Source organism: Canis lupus, unplaced genomic scaffold (genome assembly GCF_011100685.1).
Source record: "Canis lupus familiaris isolate Mischka breed German Shepherd unplaced genomic scaffold, alternate assembly UU_Cfam_GSD_1.0 chrUn_S2035H2234, whole genome shotgun sequence".
NCBI classification, from domain to species: domain Eukaryota; kingdom Metazoa; phylum Chordata; class Mammalia; order Carnivora; family Canidae; genus Canis; species Canis lupus.
The window spans coordinates 22,130-34,344 of record NW_023330911.1 but is presented as its reverse complement, the minus strand read 5'-3'; the positions used below and the strand labels follow the sequence as shown (position 1 = coordinate 34,344).

At 33.0% G+C, this 12,215-nt stretch overlaps 3 non-coding genes across 3 annotated transcripts; all 3 read left to right on the top strand.

Moving 5' to 3' along the window:
- The first annotated feature begins 268 nt into the window (after positions 1-268).
- LOC119878890 lies at positions 269-432 on the top strand. Its single transcript, XR_005387218.1, has one exon. It is a non-coding gene; the product is annotated as a U1 spliceosomal RNA (small nuclear RNA).
- Positions 433-4,398: 3,966 nt separating this feature from the next.
- LOC119878889 lies at positions 4,399-4,562 on the top strand. The gene has a single exon (XR_005387217.1). It is a non-coding gene; the product is annotated as a U1 spliceosomal RNA (small nuclear RNA).
- Positions 4,563-8,892: 4,330 nt separating this feature from the next.
- Positions 8,893-9,056, top strand: LOC119878888. Its single transcript, XR_005387216.1, has one exon. It is a non-coding gene; the product is annotated as a U1 spliceosomal RNA (small nuclear RNA).
- Positions 9,057-12,215: the final 3,159 nt, after the last annotated feature.

Genomic DNA, 12,215 nt, shown 5'->3' with positions numbered 1-12,215 from the left:
AAAGGAATCGAATCCAATCGAAACGAATAGAATCGAAAAGAATCGATTTGAATCGAAATGAAAAGAATCGTATCGAATCAAATCGAAAAAAATCAAATGGAATCGAATCGAATCGTATCGAAAAGAATCAAATCAAATGAAAAGAATCGAATCGAATAGAAAAGAATCGAATTGATTGGAATCGACTCGAAAACAATCTAATTGAATTGAAAGGAATCGAATCAAATTTAATGGAATCGACAAGAATCGTATCAAATCAAAAAGATCGATACTTACCTGGCAGGGGAGATACCATGATCACGAAGGTGGTTTTCCCAGGGCGAGGCTTATCCATTGCACTCCGGATGTGCTGACCCCTGCGATTTCCCCAAATGTGGGAAACTCGACTGCATAATTTGTGGTAGTGGGGGACTGCGTTCGCGCTTTCCCCTGGTGATTCTGGTGGCTAAGATCAGACCTCGTTTCTGGCTGCGTGCGCCTCGGAGGCCTCGTGAGCTATTCTTTGACTTTCTTGTGGTTACGGCTTGGCCTTCGGGGCTTTTCGCGTGTCATCCGTCCCCGTGTCGTCCTTATGACCGCTCACGTCGGTGCTCACTTTCGGTTGTATCTGTATGTGGCGAGGAGTTTCCTTACTTGGGACGCCTCGGTGCTTGAGCGGTGACCGGCTCTCTCAGCAATAAAGAAATAATATCCTTTAAAAAAAAAAAAAAAAAAAAAAGATCGAATCGAAATGAATCAATTCGAAAAGAATCAAATCGAATCGAATCGAAAAGAATCGAATCGAAAAGAATTGAATTGAAAAGAATCGAATTGAATCGAATTGAAAAGACTCGAATCGAATTAAAAGAATCGAATCGAATCGAAAAGAATCGAATCGAATCGGAAAGAATTGAATTGGAATGAATCGATTTGAATCGAATTGAAAAGAATCGAATCGAAAAAATCGAATCGAAAAGAACTGAGTTGAGTTGAATCGAATCGAAAAGATTCGAATCGAATCGTGTCGAATCAAAAAGATGGAATCGAAACGAATCGAATCGAATCGAATCGAAAAGAATCGAATAGATAGCAAAGAATCAAATCGAATAGAAAAGAATTTGAATCGAATTGAAACGATTCGAAAACATCGAAACTAATCGAATCATCGAATGGAAAAGAATCGAATCGAATCAAAAAGAATCGAAACGAACTGAATCGAAAGAATCGAATCGAACAGAATCGAAAAGAATTGAATCGTGATGTAACAAATCGAATCCAAATGATCGAATCAAGCCAAGTCGAAAAGAATTGAATCGAAAAGAATCGAATCAAAATGAAAAGAATCGAATAGAATCGAATTGAAAATAATCGAATTGAACCGAATCAAATAGAATAGAATCGAACAGAATTGAATCGAATGAAAAGAATCTTATCGAATCGATTCGAAAAGAATTGAATCGAATCGAATGGAGAAGAATCAAATCAAATGGAATCGAAAAGAATCGAATCAAAGAGAATCTAATCGAAACGAAAAGAATCAATCGAATCGAAAAGAATCGAATCGAAACGAAAAGTGTCGAATCGAATCGAATCGAAAAGAATCGAATCGAACCGAAAAGAATCAAATCGAATCGAAAAGAATCGAATTGAATTGAATCGTAATGAAAAGAATCGAATCGAATCGAAAGAATCAAATCGAATCGAAAACAATTGAATCGAATGCAATCAAATCGAAAAGAATCGAATCGAATTGAAAAGAATCAAATCGAATTGATTGAATCGAAAAGAATCGAATCGAATCGCATCGAATCGAAAATAATAGAATTGAATAAAAATAATCGAATCGAATTGAGAATAATTGGAATTGAATTGAATCGATAATCGAATCGAATCAAATCGAGTCGAATCGAAACTAATCGAATCGAATCAAATCGATTCGAAAAAATCGAATCAGATTGCAACGAATCGAATCATATTGAATTGATTTGAATTGAAATGAATCGAATCTAATCAAATCAAAAAGAATCGAATCCAAAGAATCGAATTGTAGAAAATCAAATCAAAACAAAAAGATTCAAATCGAAACGAATCAAATTGAAAAGAATCGAATCGAATCGAATCGAAAAGAATCGAATCGAATCGAAAAGAATCGAATAGAAAAGAATCGTATCGAATCAAATCTAAAAGAATCGAATCGAATCGAATAAAAAAGAATCGAATCGAATTGATTCGCATCGAAAAGAATCGAATCGTATCGAATCGAAAAGAATCGAATCTATTCGAATCGAATGGAATTGAATCAAAAAGAATCGAATCGAATTGAAACGAAAAGAATCGAATAGATTCGAATTGAAACAAATCGAAAAAAACCAAAACGAATCAAATCACATCGAGTGGAAAAGAATCGAATCAAATAGAAAAGAATCGAATTGAATCGAACTGAATCGAAAAGAATCGAATAGATCAAATCAAAAAGAATCGAATCGATTCGAGATGAACCGAGTAGAATCGAGTCGAAGTGAAAAGAATTGAATCGAATCGAATCGAAAAGAATCTAATCGAAACGAAAAGAATCGAATCGAAGAGAATCTAATCGAAATGAAAAGAATCAAATCGAATCGAAAAGAATCGAATCGAAACGAAAACTGTCGAATCGAATCGAATCGAAAAGAATCGAGTTGAATAGAAAAGAATTGAATCGAATAAAATCGATAAGATTTGAATCAAATCCAATAGAATCGAAAAGATTCGAATCGAATTGAAAAGAAACGAACCGAAGTGAAAAGAATCGAATCGAATCGAAAGAATCAAATCGAAAAAAAAATCGAATCGAAATTAAAAGAATCGAATCGAATCAAAGCATAAAGAATCGAATCTAATTGAATCGAAAGAATCGATTGAATCAAATAGAGAAGAATCTAATGGTAAGGAATCGAATCGAAAAGAATCCAATTGTATTGAATCGAATCGAAAAGAAATGAATTGAATAGATTATAAAAGAATCGAATCGAAAGGAATCGACTCGAAACGTAAAGAAAACGAATTGAATCGAAAAGCATTGAGTCGAATCAAATCGAAAAGAATCGAATCGTATCAAATTGAAAAGAATCGAATCGATCTGAAAAGAATTGAATCGAATTGAATCGAATCGAAAAGAATCAAATTGAAACGAAAAGAATCAAATCGAATAGCAAAGAATCGAATCGAAACGAATCGATTTGAAAAGAGCCGAATCGAATCGAATTGAATGAAATATTCGAATCGAATCGAAAAGAATCTAATCTAATGAAATCCAAAAGAATCAAATCGAAACAAATAGAATCAAACCGAATGGAATTGAATCGAAAAGAGTCGATTCGAATCAAATTGGAATGAAAAGAATTGAATCGAATCGAATAAAAAACAAGTGAATCGAATAGAATAGAAAAGAAGAGAATCGAAACGAAAAGAATCAAATTGAATCGAAAGGAATCGAATCGAAAAGAATCGAATCAAAGAGAAAAGACTCGAATCGAATGGAAAAGAATAGAATCAAAAAGAATCGAATTGAAACAAAAAGAATCGAATTGAATTGAATCGAAAAGAATCGAATGGAATCGAATCGAAAAGAATCGAATTGAATTAAATCGAAGAGAATCGAATTGAATTGAATCGAAGAGAATCGAATCGAATAGAAAAGAATCAAATCGAAATGAATCGATTTGAAAGGAAAAGAATCGAATCGAATCAAATTGAATGAAAAGAATTGAATCGAATCAAAAAGAATTGAATCAAAAAGAATCAAACCGAAACAAAAAGAATCAAACCGAATTGAAAAGAATCTAACTGAATAGAATCGAAAAGAATCGACGTACCGAATCGAATCCAATCGAAAAAAATCTAATCGTATCAAATCGAATCGAAAAGAATTGAAATGAATAGAATAGAAAAGATTCGAATCAAATCAAAAACAATCAAATCGAGTAATATCGAATCGAAAAGAATCGAATCGAAAAGAATCGAATCGAATGGAAAAGAATTGAATCAAAAAGAATTGATTCAAATCAAAAAGAATCGAATTGATTCGAATCGAAAAGACTCGAATCGAAAAGAATCGAAAAGAATCGAATCGAATCAAAAAGGATCGAATCGCAAAGAACCGAATCTAAAGAAAAGGAATCGAATCCAATCGAAACGAATAGAATCGAAAAGAATCGATTTGAATCGAAATGAAAAGAATCGTATCGAATCAAATCGAAAAAAATCAAATGGAATCGAATCGAATCGTATCGAAAAGAATCAAATCAAATGAAAAGAATCGAATCGAATAGAAAAGAATCGAATTGATTGGAATCGACTCGAAAACAATCTAATTGAATTGAAAGGAATCGAATCAAATTTAATGGAATCGACAAGAATCGTATCAAATCAAAAAGATCGATACTTACCTGGCAGGGGAGATACCATGATCACGAAGGTGGTTTTCCCAGGGCGAGGCTTATCCATTGCACTCCGGATGTGCTGACCCCTGCGATTTCCCCAAATGTGGGAAACTCGACTGCATAATTTGTGGTAGTGGGGGACTGCGTTCGCGCTTTCCCCTGGTGATTCTGGTGGCTAAGATCAGACCTCGTTTCTGGCTGCGTGCGCCTCGGAGGCCTCGTGAGCTATTCTTTGACTTTCTTGTGGTTACGGCTTGGCCTTCGGGGCTTTTCGCGTGTCATCCGTCCCCGTGTCGTCCTTATGACCGCTCACGTCGGTGCTCACTTTCGGTTGTATCTGTATGTGGCGAGGAGTTTCCTTACTTGGGACGCCTCGGTGCTTGAGCGGTGACCGGCTCTCTCAGCAATAAAGAAATAATATCCTTTAAAAAAAAAAAAAAAAAAAAAGATCGAATCGAAATGAATCAATTCGAAAAGAATCAAATCGAATCGAATCGAAAAGAATCGAATCGAAAAGAATTGAATTGAAAAGAATCGAATTGAATCGAATTGAAAAGACTCGAATCGAATTAAAAGAATCGAATCGAATCGAAAAGAATCGAATCGAATCGGAAAGAATTGAATTGGAATGAATCGATTTGAATCGAATTGAAAAGAATCGAATCGAAAAAATCGAATCGAAAAGAACTGAGTTGAGTTGAATCGAATCGAAAAGATTCGAATCGAATCGTGTCGAATCAAAAAGATGGAATCGAAACGAATCGAATCGAATCGAATCGAAAAGAATCGAATAGATAGAAAAGAATCAAATCGAATAGAAAAGAATTTGAATCGAATTGAAACGATTCGAAAACATCGAAACTAATCGAATCATCGAATGGAAAAGAATCGAATCGAATCAAAAAGAATCGAAACGAACTGAATCGAAAGAATCGAATCGAACAGAATCGAAAAGAATTGAATCGTGATGTAACAAATCGAATCCAAATGATCGAATCAAGCCAAGTCGAAAAGAATTGAATCGAAAAGAATCGAATCAAAATGAAAAGAATCGAATAGAATCGAATTGAAAATAATCGAATTGAACCGAATCAAATAGAATAGAATCGAACAGAATTGAATCGAATGAAAAGAATCTTATCGAATCGATTCGAAAAGAATTGAATCGAATCGAATGGAGAAGAATCAAATCAAATGGAATCGAAAAGAATCGAATCAAAGAGAATCTAATCGAAACGAAAAGAATCAATCGAATCGAAAAGAATCGAATCGAAACGAAAAGTGTCGAATCGAATCGAATCGAAAAGAATCGAATCGAACCGAAAAGAATCAAATCGAATCGAAAAGAATCGAATTGAATTGAATCGTAATGAAAAGAATCGAATCGAATCGAAAGAATCAAATCGAATCGAAAACAATTGAATCGAATGCAATCAAATCGAAAAGAATCGAATCGAATTGAAAAGAATCAAATCGAATTGATTGAATCGAAAAGAATCGAATCGAATCGAATCGCATCGAATCGAAAATAATAGAATTGAATAAAAATAATCGAATCGAATTGAGAATAATTGGAATTGAATTGAATCGATAATCGAATCGAAACTAATCGAATCGAATCAAATCGATTCGAAAAAATCGAATCAGATTGCAACGAATCGAATCATATTGAATTGATTTGAATTGAAATGAATCGAATCTAATCAAATCAAAAAGAATCGAATCCAAAGAATCGAATTGTAGAAAATCAAATCAAAACAAAAAGATTCAAATCGAAACGAATCAAATTGAAAAGAATCGAATCGAATCGAATCGAAAAGAATCGAATCGAATCGAAAAGAATCGAATAGAAAAGAATCGTATCGAATCAAATCTAAAAGAATCGAATCGAATCGAATAAAAAAGAATCGAATCGAATTGATTCGCATCGAAAAGAATCGAATCGTATCGAATCGAAAAGAATCGAATCTATTCGAATCGAATGGAATTGAATCAAAAAGAATCGAATCGAATTGAAACGAAAAGAATCGAATAGATTCGAATTGAAACAAATCGAAAAAATCAAAACGAATCAAATCACATCGAGTGGAAAAGAATCGAATCAAATAGAAAAGAATCGAATTGAATCGAACTGAATCGAAAAGAATCGAATAGATCAAATCAAAAAGAATCGAATCGATTCGAGATGAACCGAGTAGAATCGAGTCGAAGTGAAAAGAATTGAATCGAATCGAATCGAAAAGAATCTAATCGAAACGAAAAGAATCGAATCGAAGAGAATCTAATCGAAATGAAAAGAATCAAATCGAATCGAAAAGAATCGAATCGAAACGAAAACTGTCGAATCGAATCGAATCGAAAAGAATCGAGTTGAATAGAAAAGAATTGAATCGAATAAAATCGATAAGATTTGAATCAAATCCAATAGAATCGAAAAGATTCGAATCGAATTGAAAAGAAACGAACCGAAGTGAAAAGAATCGAATCGAATCGAAAGAATCAAATCGAAAAAAAATCGAATCGAAATTAAAAGAATCGAATCGAATCAAAGCATAAAGAATCGAATCTAATTGAATCGAAAGAATCGAATTGAATCAAATAGAGAAGAATCTAATGGTAAGGAATCGAATCGAAAAGAATCCAATTGTATTGAATCGAATCGAAAAGAAATGAATTGAATAGATTATAAAAGAATCGAATCGAAAGGAATCGACTCGAAACGTAAAGAATCGAATCGAAAAAATTGAATAGAATCAAAAAGAATTGAATAGAAATGAATCGAATCGAAATGAAAAGAATTGAATCGAATCGAATCGAAAACAATCGAATAAAAAAGAATCGAATTGAAACAAAAGAATCGCATTGTATTTAATCGAATCAAAAAATCTAATTGAATCGAATCGAAAAGAATCGATTTGAAAAGAATCTAATCGAATTGATAGAAAATTGAATCGAATCGAAAACAATCGAATCGAATCGAATGGAAAAGAATCGAATTGTATGGAAACGAATCGAAAAGAATCTAATTGAGTAGAAAAGAATCAAATCAAATTTAATGGAATCAAAAAGAACCGAATAGCATCGAATTGAATCGAATCGAAAAGAATCGAAACGAATTGAATCGAAAAGCATTGAGTCGAATCAAATCGAAAAGAATCGAATCGTATCAAATTGAAAAGAATCGAATCGATCTGAAAAGAATTGAATCGAATTGAATCGAATCGAAAAGAATCAAATTGAAACGAAAAGAATCAAATCGAATAGCAAAGAATCGAATCGAAACGAATCGATTTGAAAAGAGCCGAATCGAATCGAATTGAATGAAATATTCGAATCGAATCGAAAAGAATCTAATCTAATGAAATCCAAAAGAATCAAATCGAAACAAATAGAATCAAACCGAATGGAATTGAATCGAAAAGAGTCGATTCGAATCAAATTGGAATGAAAAGAATTGAATCGAATCGAATAAAAAACAAGTGAATCGAATAGAATAGAAAAGAAGAGAATCGAAACGAAAAGAATCAAATTGAATCGAAAGGAATCGAATCGAAAAGAATCGAATCAAAGAGAAAAGACTCGAATCGAATGGAAAAGAATAGAATCAAAAAGAATCGAATTGAAACAAAAAGAATCGAATTGAATTGAATCGAAAAGAATCGAATGGAATCGAATCGAAAAGAATCGAATTGAATTAAATCGAAGAGAATCGAATTGAATTGAATCGAAGAGAATCGAATCGAATAGAAAAGAATCAAATCGAAATGAATCGATTTGAAAGGAAAAGAATCGAATCGAATCAAATTGAATGAAAAGAATTGAATCGAATCAAAAAGAATTGAATCAAAAAGAATCAAACCGAAACAAAAAGAATCAAACCGAATTGAAAAGAATCTAACTGAATAGAATCGAAAAGAATCGACGTACCGAATCGAATCCAATCGAAAAAAATCTAATCGTATCAAATCGAATCGAAAAGAATTGAAATGAATAGAATAGAAAAGATTCGAATCAAATCAAAAACAATCAAATCGAGTAATATCGAATCGAAAAGAATCGAATCGAAAAGAATCGAATCGAATGGAAAAGAATTGAATCAAAAAGAATTGATTCAAATCAAAAAGAATCGAATTGATTCGAATCGAAAAGACTCGAATCGAAAAGAATCGAAAAGAATCGAATCGAATCAAAAAGGATCGAATCGCAAAGAACCGAATCTAAAGAAAAGGAATCGAATCCAATCGAAACGAATAGAATCGAAAAGAATCGATTTGAATCGAAATGAAAAGAATCGTATCGAATCAAATCGAAAAAAATCAAATGGAATCGAATCGAATCGTATCGAAAAGAATCAAATCAAATGAAAAGAATCGAATCGAATAGAAAAGAATCGAATTGATTGGAATCGACTCGAAAACAATCTAATTGAATTGAAAGGAATCGAATCAAATTTAATGGAATCGACAAGAATCGTATCAAATCAAAAAGATCGATACTTACCTGGCAGGGGAGATACCATGATCACGAAGGTGGTTTTCCCAGGGCGAGGCTTATCCATTGCACTCCGGATGTGCTGACCCCTGCGATTTCCCCAAATGTGGGAAACTCGACTGCATAATTTGTGGTAGTGGGGGACTGCGTTCGCGCTTTCCCCTGGTGATTCTGGTGGCTAAGATCAGACCTCGTTTCTGGCTGCGTGCGCCTCGGAGGCCTCGTGAGCTATTCTTTGACTTTCTTGTGGTTACGGCTTGGCCTTCGGGGCTTTTCGCGTGTCATCCGTCCCCGTGTCGTCCTTATGACCGCTCACGTCGGTGCTCACTTTCGGTTGTATCTGTATGTGGCGAGGAGTTTCCTTACTTGGGACGCCTCGGTGCTTGAGCGGTGACCGGCTCTCTCAGCAATAAAGAAATAATATCCTTTAAAAAAAAAAAAAAAAAAAAAGATCGAATCGAAATGAATCAATTCGAAAAGAATCAAATCGAATCGAATCGAAAAGAATCGAATCGAAAAGAATTGAATTGAAAAGAATCGAATTGAATCGAATTGAAAAGACTCGAATCGAATTAAAAGAATCGAATCGAATCGAAAAGAATCGAATCGAATCGGAAAGAATTGAATTGGAATGAATCGATTTGAATCGAATTGAAAAGAATCGAATCGAAAAAATCGAATCGAAAAGAACTGAGTTGAGTTGAATCGAATCGAAAAGATTCGAATCGAATCGTGTCGAATCAAAAAGATGGAATCGAAACGAATCGAATCGAATCGAATCGAAAAGAATCGAATAGATAGAAAAGAATCAAATCGAATAGAAAAGAATTTGAATCGAATTGAAACGATTCGAAAAAATCGAAACTAATCGAATCATCGAATGGAAAAGAATCGAATCGAATCAAAAAGAATCGAAACGAACTGAATCGAAAGAATCGAATCGAACAGAATCGAAAAGAATTGAATCGTGATGTAACAAATCGAATCCAAATGATCGAATCAAGCCAAGTCGAAAAGAATTGAATCGAAAAGAATCGAATCAAAATGAAAAGAATCGAATAGAATCGAATTGAAAATAATCGAATTGAACCGAATCAAATAGAATAGAATCGAACAGAATTGAATCGAATGAAAAGAATCTTATCGAATCGATTCGAAAAGAATTGAATCGAATCGAATGGAGAAGAATCAAATCAAATGGAATCGAAAAGAATCGAATCAAAGAGAATCTAATCGAAACGAAAAGAATCAATCGAATCGAAAAGAATCGAATCGAAACGAAAAGTGTCGAATCGAATCGAATCGAAAAGAATCGAATCGAACCGAAAAGAATCAAATCGAATCGAAAAGAATCGAATTGAATTGAATCGTAATGAAAAGAATCGAATCGAATCGAAAGAATCAAATCGAAATCGAAAACAATTGAATCGAATGCAATCAAATCGAAAAGAATCGAATCGAATTGAAAAGAATCAAATCGAATTGATTGAATCGAAAAGAATCGAATCGAATCGCATCGAATCGAAAATAATAGAATTGAATAAAAATAATCGAATCGAATTGAGAATAATTGGAATTGAATTGAATCGATAATCGAATCGAAACTAATCGAATCGAATCAAATCGATTCGAAAAAATCGAATCAGATTGCAACGAATCGAATCATATTGAATTGATTTGAATTGAAATGAATCGAATCTAATCAAATCAAAAAGAATCGAATCCAAAGAATCGAATTGTAGAAAATCAAATCAAAACAAAAAGATTCAAATCGAAACGAATCAAATTGAAAAGAATCGAATCGAATCGAATCGAAAAGAATCGAATCGAATCGAAAAGAATCGAATAGAAAAGAATCGTATCGAATCAAATCTAAAAGAATCGAATCGAATCGAATAAAAAAGAATCGAATTGATTCGCATCGAAAAGAATCGAATCGTATCGAATCGAAAAGAATCGAATCTATTCGAATCGAATGGAATTGAATCAAAAAGAATCGAATCGAATTGAAACGAAAAGAATCGAATAGATTCGAATTGAAACAAATCGAAAAAAATCAAAACGAATCAAATCACATCGAGTGGAAAAGAATCGAATCAAATAGAAAAGAATCGAATTGAATCGAACTGAATCGAAAAGAATCGAATAGATCAAATCAAAAAGAATCGAATCGATTCGAGATGAACCGAGTAGAATCGAGTCGAAGTGAAAAGAATTGAATCGAATCGAATCGAAAAGAATCTAATCGAAACGAAAAGAATCGAATCGAAGAGAATCTAATCGAAATGAAAAGAATCAAATCGAATCGAAAAGAATCGAATCGAAACGAAAACTGTCGAATCGAATCGAATCGAAAAGAATCGAGTTGAATAGAAAAGAATTGAATCGAATAAAATCGATAAGATTTGAATCAAATCCAATAGAATCGAAAAGATTCGAATCGAATTGAAAAGAAACGAACCGAAGTGAAAAGAATCGAATCGAATCGAAAGAATCAAATCGAAAAAAAATCGAATCGAAATTAAAAGAATCGAATCGAATCAAAGCATAAAGAATCGAATCTAATTGAATCGAAAGAATCGAATTGAATCAAATAGAGAAGAATCTAATGGTAAGGAATCGAATCGAAAAGAATCCAATTGTATTGAATCGAATCGAAAAGAAATGAATTGAATAGATTATAAAAGAATCGAATCGAAAGGAATCGACTCGAAACGTAAAGAATCGAATCGAAAAAATTGAATAGAATCAAAAAGAATTGAATAGAAATGAATCGAATCGAAATGAAAAGAATTGAATCGAATCGAATCGAAAACAATCGAATAAAAAAGAATCGAATTGAAACAAAAGAATCGCATTGTATTTAATCGAATCAAAAAATCTAATTGAATCGAATCGAAAAGAATCGATTTGAAAAGAATCTAATCGAATTGATAGAAAATTGAATCGAATCGAAAACAATCGAATCGAATCGAATGGAAAAGAATCGAATTGTATGGAAACGAATCGAAAAGAATCTAATTGAGTAGAAAAGAATCAAATCAAATTTAATGGAATCAAAAAGAACCGAATAGCATCGAATTGAATCGAATCGAAAAGAATCGAAACGAATTGAATCGAAAAGCATTGAGTCGAATCAAATCGAAAAGAATCGAATCGTATCAAATTGAAAAGAATCGAATCGATCTGAAAAGAATTGAATCGAATTGAATCGAATCGAAAAGAATCAAATTGAAACGAAAAGAATCAAATCGAATAGCAAAGAATCGAATCGAAACGAATCGATTTGAAAAGAGCCGAATCGAATCGAATTGAATGAAATAT